General features: G+C 41.3%; 1 long non-coding RNA gene across 1 annotated transcript; it reads right to left on the bottom strand.

Moving 5' to 3' along the window:
• Positions 1-3,404: 3,404 nt before the first annotated feature.
• LOC307042225 lies at positions 3,405-9,821 on the bottom strand. Its single transcript, XR_013809041.1, has 2 exons — positions 8,880-9,821; positions 3,405-8,786 (listed from the first exon to the last, which is right to left on the bottom strand). It is a non-coding gene; the product is annotated as an uncharacterized lncRNA (long non-coding RNA).
• Positions 9,822-17,206: the final 7,385 nt, after the last annotated feature.

Raw genomic sequence — 17,206 nt, 5'->3', positions numbered from 1 at the left:
TCTACTTTTACTCCATTTTAAACGCTACATTCTGGACTACAAACAACAGTTATTTCCCCCTAAAAAGTTCTTCTATAGTAATATATGTCACAATGGTGAAACCAATACCTTATAATGTTACATCAGGATGTTAAACTAAGCTTTAGCCATATCAATCATTATTACTGTATCAGAGTTAACTGGAGGTTGAACGAACAAAACCTTTTTTGTTTACATCATGCAAACACTAGGGATGCACCGAATATTCGGCCACCGAAAATTATCGGCCGAAAATGGTTAAAAAGGCACTTTCGGCTTTCGGCCGAAAGGGTTTTAGCACCGAAAAAATATCACCGAATGTCAGAGAATAGGGTTACGTTGATCATACTCCGCATATTTGTCCGGGTGTTTTCATTTCAAGTGGTGGAGTAATCCCGAAGTGGTGAAAGTCTTTGCAGTTACACCCCCTCGAGAAATGTCAGCTGAACACGTTTTACAAATCGCAATCCGCGCCTCTCTCTCTGATATTTTTAAATATCTCCAAGCGGCAGACATGTTGGCTGTGAGCCAGCCGCGAGCATGGTCGCGCGCCTTGCTTGTCGCCGCGTTTTGATTACGTCATCACAACAACACGTTAGGTTGCCAAGCTTATAGGTGCATTTGTTGTTGTTGAAGGCCTGGCTGTTACAGTCTTTATTTACACTATTTTGTAGTAGGCCTACTGGCCTAGATGTTTATGCAGTTTTAAAGCACCTTGGCTTTGTTCTGAATGCACTTTGTTGCAGTTATCCTACAGAGAAAAGAAAATGCACTTGACTTGGAATTAATGTATTGTATGCATTCAAAAGTGCTGAATAAATGTTTTATGGACCCATAATAGTGATTATTATTTAAGTTAAGTTTTGCCATAATCATGTCTTTTTCCATAATCAGCTAGCTGAACAACATTGGTAAAAAATTATTATATATATATTTCTATTAATCATTTTCGGCCTTTCGGCATTCGGTTTTCGGCCAACTGTTTCCTATTTTCGGTATCGGTTTCGGCTAAGAATTTCCCATTCGGTGCACCCCTACAAACCACTACCAAATTTTCCAATTGCAGCATCAGCCTTGTCACTCTAAAATTACTTCTTAAATAGGAATATTAGAAATGGAACAAATATTCAATCTTCAGAAATGTTCTTAACAAATGTCTATCTAGTGAACAGGCAACATGTTTCAAAAATGTCAGATGTCTAAAACATTTATCCTAAAATCTCCTTAAATATCAAAGTCCAAAGCTAGACCTAAGGTGAACAGTTTTTGTAATGGACCATTTAATCTAAAAACAAAACAAAACTGGACTTGTGTTCTTGTTATTTGTTCTTCAAAATACATTAGTGAATACCTTGTGAAGTATTCACAATATAACTAACCCTCTCTAGGATGTGAAATCCATTAATCTTTAACCAGATACTATTTCCCTATTTATGTTTAGTTCATGATAACAATGGTATAACCACCGCACGTTTTACCCATAGCTAGTTTCTATGTCAACATTATTATGTGTGACATAATAATCAGATGTCTTGTTTGCTAAACAAGAATATTAAACTTTAATCTTTTCAGTATTCCAGACCATCGTTAAAACAAGCAGCCTCTTATCTAAACACTAAGCATTAAGGTTTCTACACCACCCCCCGGGAAACTCTTGCACAATTATATTGTAAAATCATTGCATCATTCCTTCAGAGTCTGAACAGTCTGAGACAAGCATGTCTCAAGATCTTGTCATAATGAGAACAGTCAATGATTCGTTGTCCTCAGCAGCTGTAGTCAGTGGCAGGGTCCCCAAAAAGCTAGAACCGGCCCTGGTCAGTGGGCTTCAAGGAAACTCTCTCTGGCATTGGGATGAGGGAAGGAATCACTTGGCAGACACACGTTGTCCTCTGTACAGCAGAAATCCCCCCAAAACCGCAGTACTCTTCACACCACTGTTGCCTTGACAACGAGGCACAAGCAAAATGTCAATACCTCCTCAAAGATGCGTTCACAGTTCTTGTGTTTGCAGTGAGCAACTCTTCACCAACACACTGATTCAGAGAACCCAAAAGGTGGTGCACAATTATCCAATGCTGCTGTAATCACAGCCAATCAACGACTGAGAAAAATTCAATTTAAATCTCTCTTTGAAAACGGGTTACAAAATAACTGAGTGTCTATATGGTCAGGAATGCCGAAACATGTAAACGTTAAACTAAACTAACGGTGATAGTTTACCCAGATTCTTTACTTCACAAAAATAGTAAAACTACACTGTAGAATCTCTTTTCTATTGGAGATCCTGCTTTAGAAGTCTAGTCAGGAAATCTTGAAAATCTTCTAAAATTTGAAACCCAAAAGGTATTAATTCTCCACCGTGATCCATTTCTACATCAAAGTCCATAAAAACTGATGATTTATTTCAAAAACATGAAGGATGACAATTCTCATAAAACACTATTCTCTTTACTCCAGTACTAAGTCGGATGAGCAAAACAAGGAAACTCTCCCTAACCACTATAGATTAATCTTTTATCTACTTGGTTATTCTATTCACTTTCAAATGTTCCACCCAAGTTGTGTTACAAGCATGGTGAGGTTGTAACAGAATACACAAATAACTGTATTCAATCTGCGCCGTATTTGAAAACTGTAATGAATTAAAATCAATGTTTAATGACGTAATATAAATTAAATATATTGTTAAGCTAATTACTGTTTTATTGTGAAGGCATCTCTGGTGAAAAGCGGCCTGTGGCTTTTATTTTGAAAGGCCGTTCCGGAAATACACTCCGGACTATGAACAGTGAGTTTGACTTCTAGAAACACGGAAAGTTACGATAACAATCGTTCTAATGCATTAAATAATCTCATGAAAGAGACAAGGAGGGGACAAGGCCTGTGGAAGTAAGCGCTGAACTGAAAATGCTACCAATCCTCTGTTTTAACGTGATGGCGGACATTGAAAACCGAAGCGGGCATACAGCACCCCTGTCATACACCTTCTAACTGACAAACATTCAAAAACCCTTCTGCTTATCACTTACTACTTTTTGTTTTATTCATACTCCTAAAAATACAATTGTGGTGAATAGCTTGCGTTTTCCTACTTTAAACAACCATCAAATGAGAGTCCCTATTGTATGATAAATACCCCAATAACATTTATAATATATATCTATATTTCTTACAGCGAGTTCGTTATTTCATGTCTAACAAATTCTCCTCTGTCTATGTCTAATCTAGGTGGAATCCACTATTATATTTAATTTGTATAGACATTAATCTTTCTATGTACGTCATATAGGCTACTCAGTGAACCACTTTTTACTTTCCCTTAACGTTACTGTATGTAATATAATTTTTTCCTTGAAATATAATTAAGTACAATCAATCAATCAATCAATCAAATCAATGTTTATTTATATAGCCCAATATCACAAATGTTACATTTGTCTCAGTGGACTTCACAGTTTGTACAGAATATCAGTATGACAATACGACACCCTCTGTCCTTAGACCCTCACATCGTACAAGGAAAAACTTCCAGAGAAAACCCAGTTTAAAGGGAAAAATGGGAGAAACCTCAGGGAGAGCAACAGAGGAGGGATCCCTCTCCCAGGACGGACAGACGTGCAATAGATGCCGTGTGTAAATTGAAAAGATAATACATTTGCAACATAGGTAGTCCAAATGTTTGGAAATGCATGTGTGTATAATAGGAAGATGAATCCATGAGTATATCCATCCAGGACTTATGATCCAGGACCACAGCCACGACTCAAGATCCAGGACTCGCAATCCATGACACAGGACCGCAGGATCATCCATGACTCCGGATCCCGGCGTATATAGACACCAAAAAGAAAGAAATTTGGGGAAGCTGGGTTAATCGGAACATGAGAGTACACAGGTATAGACAGAGAGAAGGAAGAAGTAAGATGTCCCCCGACAAACTAAGCCTATATCAGCAAAACTAGGGGCTGAATCTAATCCGCCCTAACTATAAGCTTTATCAAAAAGGAAGGTCTTAAGCGCACTCTTAAAAACGGATAGGGTGTCTGCCGTCCGAACACAAACTAGAAGCTGATTCCACAAAAGTGGAGCTTGATAAGAAAAGGCTCTGGCTCCCATTGTACTTTTAGAGACTCTAGGAACAACCAACAACCCTGCATTCTTGGAACGCAATGCCCTAGTAGGACAATAGGGTATAATGAGTTCTTTAAGGTATGATGGCGCCTGCCCATTAAGGGCTTTGTAGGCGAGAAGAAGAATTTTAAATTCTATCCTGTGTTCTATAGGGAGCCAGTGTAAGGCAGCCAGAACAGGAGTAATGTGGTCCCTTTTCCTAACTCTGGTTAGTACACGAGCTGCAGCATTTTGAATCAGCTGAAGCGACTTGACTGACTTCTTGGTACACCCTGATAATAAGGAGTTACAATAATCCAGCCTTGAAGTAACAAATGCATGGACTAGTTTCTCTGCATCGTTTTGAGGCAACATATGCCTGATTTTTGCAATGTTACGTAGATGGAAGTAGGCGGTCCTTGAAATTGATTTTATGTGGGCGTTAAAGGATAAATCCTGATCTAATATAACACCAAGATTCCTTACAGTCTCACTGGAGGCCAAATTAATGCCATCCATAGTTAATATATCTTTAGATAATTTGTTTCGTAGATTCTTCGGGCCAAGTACAATAACTTCAGTTTTGGACGTGTTTAACATCAAAAAATGTAAGGTCATCCACGTTTTTAAGTCCTTGAGGCAGTCTTGAATTTTATTTAGATGATTAATTTCATCAGGCTTGATTGATAAATATAGTTGAGTATCATCCGCATAACAATGAAAGTTTACAGAATGATTCCTTATAATATTGCCTAACGGAAGCATATATAGGGTGAACAAAATAGGTCCAAGCACTGAGCCCTGTGGCACTCCATGGCTAACTTTGGTTTGCATGTAAGATTCATCGTTGACACGTACAAACTGAGAGCGTTCAGATAGATAGGACCTAAACCAGCCTAATGCAGTTCCCTGTATGCCAACTAAGTGCTCTAGTCTTTGCAATAGGATATCATGGTCGATAGTATCAAATGCAGCACTAAGATCGAGCAAGACAAGAATAGAGACAAGTCCCTTGTCAGAGGCTATTAGAATGTCATTTGTGACTTTAACCAGAGCTGTCTCTGTGCTATGTTGTGTTCTAAAGCCAGACTGAAAATCTTCAAATAAATCATAGTTTTTTAAGTAATCACACAGCTGTTTTGCGACTGCTTTCTCAAGAATCTTTGAGAGGAACGGAAGATTAGAAATAGGTCTATAGTTGGCTAAAACCTCTGGATCGAGGTTGTGCTTTTTAAGAAGCGGTTTTATCACTGCTACTTTGAATGATTGTGGAACATAGCCTGATAATAAAGACATATTCATAATATTTAATAAAGAAGTGCTAATTATTGGAAAAACTTCTTTTAACAGCTTAGTTGGAATCGGGTCTAAGATACACGTTGATGGTTTAGAAGAGAGAATCATTGAATTTAATTGTTCAAGGTTTATGGCTGAAAAGCATTCTAGTTTACTATCTAGTGTAATATTAGAACTTACGTTTCCGGGAGCTGTTGATAACACTATACTGGTTAAAGGCAAGAGGTCATTGATTTTGTTTCTAAGAGTAACAATTTTATCGTTAAAAAAAGCACATAAAATCATTACTACTGTGTGCTATGGGAATAGAAGGCTCAGTCGAGCTGTGGCTCTCTGTCAGCCTGGCTACAGTGCTGAAAAGAAATCTTGCATTATTCTTATTCTCATCTATTAAAGAAGAGTAGTATGCTGCTCTCGCTTTACGCAGTGCTTTCTTATATTCATTGAGTGTAATATGCCAAATTAAACGAGATTCTTCAAGTTTAGTGGAACGCCATATCCTTTCAAGTTGTCTCGACTTTTGCTTTATTTTGCGGGTTTCGGCATTATGCCATGGAGCTAATCTATGTTGTTTTATTTTCTTCTTTTTCAAAGGAGCAACAGAGTCTAATTTTATTCGCAGCGCATCTGTAGCACTATCAACAACATGATCAATTTGGGGTGGTGTACATTTTGTATAAGTTTCCTCCCCTACATGCAGACATGCTATCGAGTTAAGTATTGGTGGAATCTCTTCCTTAAATTTGGCTATAGCACTAACAGATAGGTTTCTGCTGCAGGAGCTTTTGGCTAATGCTTTGTAGTCTAGTAACAGTACTTCAAAAGTTACTAAGAAATGGTCGGATAAAGCAGGATTATGCGGTTCGACTAATAGTTGCTCAATTTCAATACCATAAGTCAGAACAAGGTCAAGAGTGTGATTATAGCAGTGGGTTGGTTTATTTACACTCTGACAGAAACCAACAGAATCTAATATAGAGTTAAATACAAATACAATCCTTAGTTAATGACAAATACCATGAAATTCACAATGTAATGCAATGGTACCAATCAGTTCTCAAAACCTCTCATCAAAACCACAATGTGACGTCTGTATCCTACAAAACTATGCTAAAAACAACAAACTATAGTTTCTTATTTATTTCAATATATCTACTACATCAAATCACACATTGATCTATTAATTTTCAATGTATTCACTCCAACTTCAGATCACTCGATCTTTCATTCCTTCCATGATTGACTTCATATCTATTTATCTGACTAGGTTGATATGTGTTCACTCGTATTTATTAATATACTGGCCAATTATTGTCGTTACTCTTAATGTCCTTAATTCAAACGTTTACACAGCATATGGTTATACACCCTGTTCGCCTCCAGAGGGCAGCAGCTGACCACGAATGAACTTCCTCTGTCTGGTGAAGCTCAGCTCTGCACACTCTGTCTCCATTGAACTCTACTTCTGCTCTTTTCTCTCAATTATTACACAGCTTTGACGTTAAAAAAAAATCACACAGAGTTTATTCCCTTATACATTCTGTCCGGCTTTTTGTGCGATGTTTATTCCAACAGATAATTGCAGTTTTTGAGCGCGCTTCGACACCCCTCTTTAGAGATGTGACGCTCACATGGAGTTTAATCCCAAACCACAAAAATCCTTTATCGCCAAATTCAGCCTTCCAGATTAACCCCACAGCAAGAGTTTGCGAGATCCGGTCACTTCAAATTGATTTTGAAAGTCGCGTATCTCCTCTTGGAATACCCACTTATTAAATTGACTTCAGCTTTTTATTAGCCTAAAATCTACAGAATTTCCCCAGCTAGTCAGCTCACTGGGTCCTCGCTGGTTCACTTTGCTAGGTCCGGAATGTTCTACCTGACTCTAAGCACTTTCTTACTTTCTACTCGGTGCCTTAGGTCCGGAATGTTCTACCTGACTCGAAGCACTTCTTTAGTGAGTTAAGGTACGGGACTTAACTACCCGACTCTTACAAACACCTAATAATCTTATAACTGTCTTGGTGCCTTAGGTCCGGAATGTTCTACCCGACTTTAAGCACCTTCTACACGTATGTATTGTATTTATTTTCTTTACCGTGACTAAGGACACTGAAAACGCCGCTGACAACTCTAAAATGTTTGTAGTACAGCCAAATTACAGATTTCGGTAATCAACAGGTGGGTCATTCCAGAATTGGAGGACAATTTAGACACCAACATTTTTGAAAAATTAACCTTTTATTTTATAATGTTTTTTTATGTATTTAGGAAAAACAGATAATAAAGCATCAAAAAAAGTGATTTGCCCAGCTTGGCATCAAATGTATATTTTCCAATGAAGAATTACCCCTGTTACTCTAATTATAGTAACAGGGTTGAAAGTAACAGGGTTGAAAATCAATGCTAATTTGAGCCTTTAACCTCAGGAATTATTGCTAGATGTAGCATGTAATGCTACTTTCCAAGGCAATGACAAACTTGGATATCTAATGCAAGAAAGATAACTCTGAAATTAATATGCTTTATTCTGGTAATATCAGTAACAGGGTTGAGTGGGTCAGAGTGCCACACTCTTTCACGACTAAAAAGATTGTAAAAATATGAAAAATAAAAGAGAGGACTTAGTTTTGGTCTACCCATGGCACTAGCACATGGCTTGCTGATGTCACTTCCACTGTGTCATCTGATTTACAGTTTTTTCAATTCCTGTGCCAATCTAAAAAGGTTTGGGTAACAGGGTTGAACGCATGTTGAGGGACACACCTTCTGTGCAAAATTACTGTTATTTAAAATATGTTTATGATTTAACAAATAGATTTTACCATTACAAGAGACATATATCAATAGAATAATACCAAAAAAAGTAAATAAAATCCCTATTTTAAACGTTATATTTGACATGCAAGTTGGTCACCAAGAAGCGGGGACAAGAGAAAAATGCCATTTTAGGGGATGTTCGAGAGCTATTTGATAATTTAAATAATATTTTGAAACCACTTTTTCTACAATTTTATACACATTTTGTCTCAAGACAAGTATGTTTAACACAACAAGTGCATGTTTTAGCATTTTGGGCAAGGATTATTAGATTTTTTATATGGGGGACATGAAATGTCCTCCAATTCTAGAATGACCCAGGTATCTGTTTTACCTTTATTTATGTAGGACGCCCTGGTGTAGTTGTCAGTGGTGTCCAGGTGTCCTCCCCTGGACTGAATTCCGTCCGCTGGCTGTCGGTGGTCCTCCGAGAGACCAGCACTCATCACGTCGGGATGTCACCAAAATTGCTGGAGCAAAACACCACAGTGGTAGTGGCTTAAAGGCTACCTCTGCTCCGCGCCGTCCGTTAGATGAGCCTGGTCACATTAATAAGAAGAAAGAGTTCAAAACACCGGCATAAAAGTTATAACAATAATCTGATTGATTTTAATGGTAAAGAAAACCCATACAAGTTACAGAGTACTCCGGACTTCCAGTTCTACTGCCGTGCGATAGAGGTATCGGGACCAGCCAGTCAGAAACAGGAAGCCCCGTGGATGACTAAACATCAGTATACATAGACAGATTTGGAGGCAGTCGATTTCACTCCTAAGCGAATCAGAGTTCTGGGGAAAATGTATTTTACTTCTGAACAGAGCGTGAGAGCTTCGGACAGAGTCAATCTTTTATCTTGCACCTGAATTCACTCCTTTACTTTCCCAAGGAATATTTCACACAAACTATTCTTTCCCAGACAATCAAACATTGTACACAGATATATTGGTGCCCAGAAAGGACCTTGAAAAGAATATGTGTGTGTGCTGATATCTAGGTCAGTGAGTGTGAGTGAGAAGGTTATGTATATATAGGATTACTTGAAAACAGTCCCCAATAATACATGTTTACTTCAAAACAGTTCAAAATAATAAATTTTTACTTTAAACAGTTTAGAACAAAAAAAATAACTTTAATCTTTAGTACCCAAGTGAAATCAAAGTACCTAAAAATTGTACTACATAAATTAGTCAAGAGAAATCACATTAAATACAATGTAATAATAAGATACAAAAATACAATATTCACTCACATCTGATAAAAAGCTCAAATGATGATATTATTGAATTACTCTTTACACCTCATTCATTTAATTTTTGATGGATTGATAATAACCCCTTTGTCTTTACTTTTTTACATTTTTAATTATTCATAAATTATTTCCTTTGTATAATTCATTTCAAGTACTATACCTATCATAGTTCCACATTCAATCATTATTCTTTTTTTATTAGTCTGCATTTCACTTGCTCCACGGTGACAAACAGCATCTTTGAAGTATTGCATTTAATTAATACAACTTCAGTTTAATAAAGTGTAAACATTTGTTGAACACAGCTAAGCAAACATTTTTCTCATGGTCACTCTGAGGCGATCCTGTTCCCACACCCCTACGTTCTCTGCCCGACATCCCATGATCCCCAAACTGTATGTGATGCCATGGAAACAGGACATGAAGAACCAAAGGCTCTTGATGAAGGTAGATACCAGAGAGGGAATCAAACACACCTCACTGTAAAAGAGGACTTATTATGCTTTTGGGGGGTTCTCCCTTTCCTGTAGTGTTATATTGTTTTTTGTGCATGTAAAGGCCCTGTGTTTCCTCCAGAGGGAGTTTCTTGAAACACCTCCATTGGACTCCTTTGTTTACTACTTTATAGTGACATCACTATGTAACACTTGCGCTTCTATTTGCTAGAGCTCTAACCCATACGTGATAGGCTAAAGGGCGGGACATCTCTAAGCTGTTGACCTATCACAACAGAGCCGGCCAGCTAACCAATCAGAGCAGACTGGGCTCTGGTTTCAGACAGAGGGGGAAAAGAGGTGCTGCAGCACAGGCAGGATGAGAAAAATAAAGAGTTTTTTTAACATTAGAGCATGGAGACATGTCACAGTATAGAAACACTGAGGAATTGAGCATAATAGGGCCCCTTTAACTGTCCACTCACATTTACTGTGTGTGCGTGCGTGTGTGTGTGTGTGTGTGTGTGTGTCAGAATGCAGCTCTTACAGGTATCCCTGTGGTTCCTCTTGAGGAGTCTTTATGTTTTTGTGGTCGGGAACGTCTCTGCCAAAGTCAGGGATCCCCCTCCTCCTCCTCTGCTCTGCTCACCCAACCAGGACAGACAGCTCATCACTCCTCCCACTTCTCCAGGTAAAACACTTCAGAAAGGAAACAAAAAACAGGTGTTTGTAAATTTTCAGGTAAATGTTTTATGATTTTCTGACATCTTTTTACTCTGCTGCAGATACAACAGCTCTGTGGTGACCGCCAGGCGCCTCTACCAAACATGAAGGCATATCACACACATATGCCTCACAAACTACAAACATTGATTTTGGGTTTTTTCGCATGGTTTGAACCATTGAAGAAATACATACTTTTGAGTATTTTTCTGAATGTCTTGTCTTACGTATAGGTCTTTGTATTGTATCGTCTATTGACTGTTGAAAATAAATATGAAAATGTGAAAAAATCTGAAGTATAAATTACGGAGAACAAAAAGGAACACCGAGAAGTTTTGTAAAGTATCATGGCCATTAGAAAATGTATACTTTATATAGATCTACATATACAGTACATCTAATAATAAAAACATAATCTAAATAAATAGATGAATGACATAACCTGATGAATGAGACAAATGTGCATGTTCAGAAGTACACAGGCACTATATCAACTTTATTCCACTTATCCACTTGTAAATCAAATCAAATCAAGTTTTATTTATATAACACATTTATAAACGATTTTTGGTTGAGCCAAAGTGCTATACATATAATAAAAATAGCCTACAGTAGAGACAATTTACAGCAAATACAACAGCACAGATTGTTCAGAATATCAGTATGAGAAAAACGACACCCTCTATCCTTAGACCCTCACATCGTACAAGGAAAAACTTCCAGAGAAAACCCACAGTTTTAAAGGGGAAAAAATGGGAGAAACCTCAGGGAGAGCAACAGAGGAGGGACCCCTCTCCCAGGACGGACAGACGTGCAATAGATGCCGTGTGTAAATCAAAGAGATAATACATTATACAGCATATAGACCGAATGTTAGGAAATGCATGTGTCTGTAATAAGACGATGAATCCACGAGGATGTCAGCTACAATCCTGTGGAAGCCATCAGGGAAGCAGCATGACGAGACCCAAGGCTTGACCGCAGAGACAGGTTCAGCCACGACCCGAAGTCCACGACTTAATCCAGAAGTCAGGATAGAGGATCCAAGACACGGGACTACAGCAAGAGGATGAGCCTCGACTCCGGATCCCGGCGTAGATATAGATACAAAACAAGAAAAAAGATTTGGCTGGGTTAATCAGAACAAGAGAATACACAGACACAGACAGAGAGGGAAAAGGTCAATGGATAAAAGTTATTCTTGATAACCCTCTAAAAAGATCTCATAAACTTCCCCACTCAATCTATCAAGACCCGAGCAGTTCTATTAGATATAGGATAAGAAACAGAGATAGGGAGCACAACAACCTATCTCTTCGCCAGATGCACTCCCCCGCTTATCTAAGCGACTCTGTACCCTGTTACCCTCTACAAGGCCATAGACCAGCAGAGGGAAAATGGGGGGTGGGTAAGGGTAAGGGTTTTTAAGAATAAACCGCAAGGGTCTAAAGGGAAAAAATATTAAATATAAGGTACTATATTTTAAGAAATCCTTTCTATTCCTATATTCGAATAATGTATAAACTACTTTAAAAAATACTTTATGAAATCCTATGTTATGTTATAAATATTAAAATAAAGAACTACATGAAAGAGAGAGAGAGAGAAGTAATACGGTTTCCTGATAAAGCTGTGGAGAGTATGTGCTGCAGCTGCAGGGAGGTGGATGCACAACGCACCCAGGAACGAACGCTAGCTCCGGTCCTTTTTACTGTGGACTCGATGTCCTGACAGGCTGGTATTTGTGCATCCTGCACAAACACAAGACTGCACCATGATTACAAATGGTGAAATGCAATGTAAAACTACCGAAAAATACCAGCTCCTTAAAACACAACCGCTCTACCCAACGCAACTCTACTATACCCGCGGTCAGAGAGCAGAGATGTGTCCCCTGTGTGATGTAATATGATGCGTTTGACGTATGACCTTAAAAAAAAGCAGTTTTTAAGAGCAGAGCTCAAAATTGCTCCTTTCCCTCTGAATTCCTGCCCTTATGTCTCATAAAACATATCAAATCCTGCATTCACTTTTTTTTTTTAATTGTAATTTTCAAGCAAGTTTAAGCATAAATGTAGAATAAATAAAAACCTTCAAGATGCTCTTTAAGGCTCTGCCTGGGGTGTAGCAATGGAGGAGTTCGGCTATATAGGCAGGAGCCAGCCCATTTAGGGCTTTGAAAACAAATAAAAGGAGTTTAAAATCTATCACTTCTCCACCCTCATCGACAGCACCAACCGGAACCCCCGCATCCTGTTTTCCACCATCAATAAATTGCTCCAGCCACCTGACATCAATCCACCCTCCTCCCCTGACCTATGCAACTCCTTCCTCCTCGCCTTCAACAACAAAGTTTCACAAATCAACAGCTCCCTAACTGCCATGACCACTATCTCCTCCAACCCCCACGCCCCCCCTCCTCTCCCAGTCCACCCGCCCTTCCCTCCCCTCACTGCCTTCTCTCCTGTTGACTCCTCCCACATCCTAGCCATCATCACCTCATCCAAAACAACCACCTGCTTTCTTGACCCCCTCCCTACGACCCTAACTAAGGCCTGCCTCCCTGTCCTCATCCCCCACCTCACCACCCTCTTCAACCAATCTCTATCCCTTGGTCTTGTTCCCTCCATCTACAAACTTGCCTCCATCACCCCCATCCTCAAAAAGCCCACCCTTGACCCAGCCAACCTCTCCAACTACCGCCCCATCTCCAACCTGCCATTCCTCTCCAAAACACTGGAGCGTATTGTCGCCACCCAGCTCCACACCCACCTCCAGTCCAACAACCTCTATGAACCCCTCCAGTCTGGTTTTCGCCCACTCCACAGCACTGAAACAGCCCTGGTCAAAGTAATCAACGATCTCCTCTCCTCTGAAGACTCCGGTGCCCTCAACATCCTGCTACTACTAGACCTCAGCGCAGCCTTTGACACTGTGAATCACTCAATCCTCCTACAAAGGCTGCGCCAACAGGGTGTTGAGGGCTCCGCTCTCGACTGGCTCACCTCCTACCTCACCAACAGGCAACAATTCATCTCCCTCTCTGGCCACACATCCGCCCTCTCCCCAGTCACACAGGGGGTCCCCCAGGGCTCAGTCCTCGGCCCCCTCCTCTTCATCTGCTATCTTTTCCCCCTTGGTCACATTATTCGCAACCTCAACCTTGATTTCCACTGTTACGCCGATGACACCCAGATCTACATCACCACCAAATCCCCTCACAACCCTCCCCTCACCCATATCGAAACCTGCATCTCTTCAATAAAAACATGGCTGACTCACAATTTCCTTAAACTCAACAGTGATAAAACAGAGCTACTCATCATAGGCACCAGATCAACCCTCAATAAAACAGGACCCATTTCACTCACCATTGAGAATTCGACCATCACCCCCTCCCCCCTGGCACGCAATCTTGGCGTTATCCTGGACCCCACCCTCTCCTTTGACCCCCATGTCAGCTCCATCATCAAGATCTCCTACTTCCACCTCCGCCGCATTGCCAAAATCAAACACTACCTCCCCCCCCGTGCTGCTGAATCCCTCATCCATGCCTTCATCACCTCCCGCCTCGACTATTGCAACGCCCTCCTCACTGGCATCTCCTCCCATTCCCTCCATAGACTCCAAATGGTACAAAACTCTGCTGCCCGCCTCCTCACCCACACCCGGACCCGTGAACACATCACTCCCGTTCTCCGCTCTCTTCACTGGCTCCCCATCAAACAACGCATCATCTTCAAAACACTCCTCCTCACCTATAAAGCCCTTCACCACCTAGCCCCCCCCTACCTCTCTGACCTCCTCATCCCCTACAACCCCCCCCGAGCCCTCCGATCCTCCTCCACTCTCTCCCTCACAGTACCACCATCAAGACTCAAAACATTTGGCAACAGAGCATTCTCCAGATCAGCACCCCGCCTCTGGAACTCCCTCCCCCAATCTGTCCGCCACTCTCCCACACTGTCTACCTTCAAAACCCAGCTGAAAACATACCTCTTCTCCCAAGCCTTCAACTTACCCTACCCCCCAACCCACTGACTTCACTCACACCCCACGCTGTATCTCTTATTCACCCCACGCTGCATCTCTTATTCATACATTCATCAACTTTTTTCTTTCCTCTTTTCCATTATGTTGTCTTTTGCTCGTTGTCCTATGCTTGCTCCCCCCCTGTGTTGTCCTTTGCCTGTTCATGTAATGTTCAATTTTCTTGTCCAATATGTTGTCTTCTGCCTGTTCACCCCCTTTCTGTACTTTTAATTTTTTTTGTAAGCGACTTTGGGTTATTGAAAAGCGCTATATAAATAAAAGTTATTATTATTATTATTATTATTCTGAACCGAACTGGAAGCCAGTGCAATGAAGCCAGCATTGGGGTGATGGTCACGCTTTTTATGGCCAGTAAGAAGACGTGCAGCTGCATTCTGAACTAGCTAAAGGTGTCTAATTGAGGCCTGGTCCATACCCACATACAGAGCATTGCAGTAATCCAGTCTCGAGGTAACAAAGGCGTTAATAACCCTTTCTAGGTCTTTAAAAGATAAAAACGACTTGGCCTTAGCCAGTCTTGACTACAGTGCTAACCTGCTTATCAAATTTAAAGGCGCTGTTAAAAGTCACTCCAAGGTTCATGACAGAGGGGAGGATATTTTTATTGAGTGAGCCCAGAATATCAACCGGGAGACTTTTGGTTGGGGTCCAAAGAAGATGACCTCGGTCTTGCTCTCATTGAGGGTGAGGAAGTTTTGGCTCAGCCAGGATTTAATCTCTGTTAAGCAGTCCTTCAACTGCTGTAGTGAGTTGGCATTTTGATTGAGAGGCAGATATATATATAAAAATTGGATTAGTTTTGTATCATAAAGATAAAGCAACACTTTCTCAGAATAAAGCAAAACTATGAGTTTAAAAGAAGAAAAAAACTGAGTCAAGCCAAATTAAATACATTTCAAAAATAAAACTATAAGTTGCAAACAAATCATTTGTGTAATCATGTAAACTACAAGTCTTTTTTCTTTGTTTTAACAGGTTTTTGTTTGCTGTTCTTGTTTCAGCTTTCTCTTTTGCGCTCCCTCATTTTTTGTTTGAGATTCTGACACAAACCTCCCAGGTGGGCGGGACTTTCAGGGGTGCGTCCCCATTTGCTACTCAGTCTTTGAGTGACAACCCAGTTCTCCAGCGATTGTACAGTGCAGGCAGCTGCGGTCAGAGGCTCTAGGGCTCTGGTTGCGGTGCGGTGGCTGCCTGCGTGGATAGAACACCCCCAGAAGAACCAGCATTTCAATTATTATAATACTACAACTTGTAGTATTATAATAATTGAAATGCTGGTTCTATATGTATATATTTCACTTGTACTACAAGTGAGAAGTAAAGCTGTGCTATGAAAGTTAGCTTTTGCTACCTTTAGATCCATAACAATGCAAGCTAAGTAGCCTAACAGTTAGCTACATAGCTAGCAGTGTCACGGTTTGTGAAACAAGCAGGACCCAAATGCAGATATAAACTGAAAATTCCTTTATTTCAAGGCTATGATATATATACACACATACAATGACAAAACAGAACACTCACCGCAGAACTAGTCATGGAACAAGACGAACCGACCAAGACAGAAAACCCAGAACTTAAATACACACAAGACTAATCACACAACAAGACACAGGTGAGGAGGGAGTAGAAAACACAGGGGCCCAGGTGAACATAATCAGACAATTAGACACACCAGGGAAACTAATGACAGGAGGAAAAACACAGGGAAAAGGACCAGACAATAACCCAGAGGAAAACATGACCGGGAAAACAGCAAAAACACCCAAACCTACAAAACTATAAACGTGACATAACATGAGAATCGTGAAATAACCCCCCCCCTCAAGGGACGGATTCCAGACGTCCCAAAAAAACAAAGTCCAGCAAGGTGGGTGGGTGGAGGGGGTCTGGAGGACGGGTCTCGGGCGGACGGCCCGGGGGCAAGGCAGAGACCAAGGTGGGGAACTCGGGCGGACGGCCCGGGGGCAAGGCAGAGTTCAAAAAGGGGAACTCGGGCGGACGGCCCGGGGGCAAGGCAGAGTTCGAAGAGGGGGTCTCGGGCGGACGGCCCGGGGGCAAGGCAGAGTTCGAGGAGGGGTGAAGACCACAGCGGGCGAACTCAGGGGACCGGGCCCGAGGGCAAAGACCGGACAGCTCCGGAGGCCGGGCAGGAGCCGGTGTCGGCAAGATCCCCCACGGAAGAGGACACAGGGCCGGCAGGACCCCCGGCAGGAGAGCAGTCGGCGGAACCTCCAACGGCACGGGACATGGAGTTGGCAGGACCCCCGGCAGAAGAGTAGTCTGCGGGACCTCCAACGTGACAAGACATGGAGTTGGCAGGACCCCGGGCAGAAAGGCAGTCTGCGGGACCTCCAACGACACTTGAGTGGGTGGGTTCGCCAACAGAACACGGGGAGGTGGCGTCAGACGGACAGCCAACAGGACACGGGGAGCTGGCGTCGGACGGACAGCCAACAGGAGACGAGGTGCTGGAGTCGGCCGGTATGCCGACAGGACACAG

This window comes from Notothenia rossii (genome assembly GCF_949606895.1).
Source record: "Notothenia rossii genome assembly, chromosome: 6".
NCBI lineage: Eukaryota > Metazoa > Chordata > Actinopteri > Perciformes > Nototheniidae > Notothenia > Notothenia rossii.
This window is presented reverse-complemented; position numbering and strand designations above follow the sequence as displayed.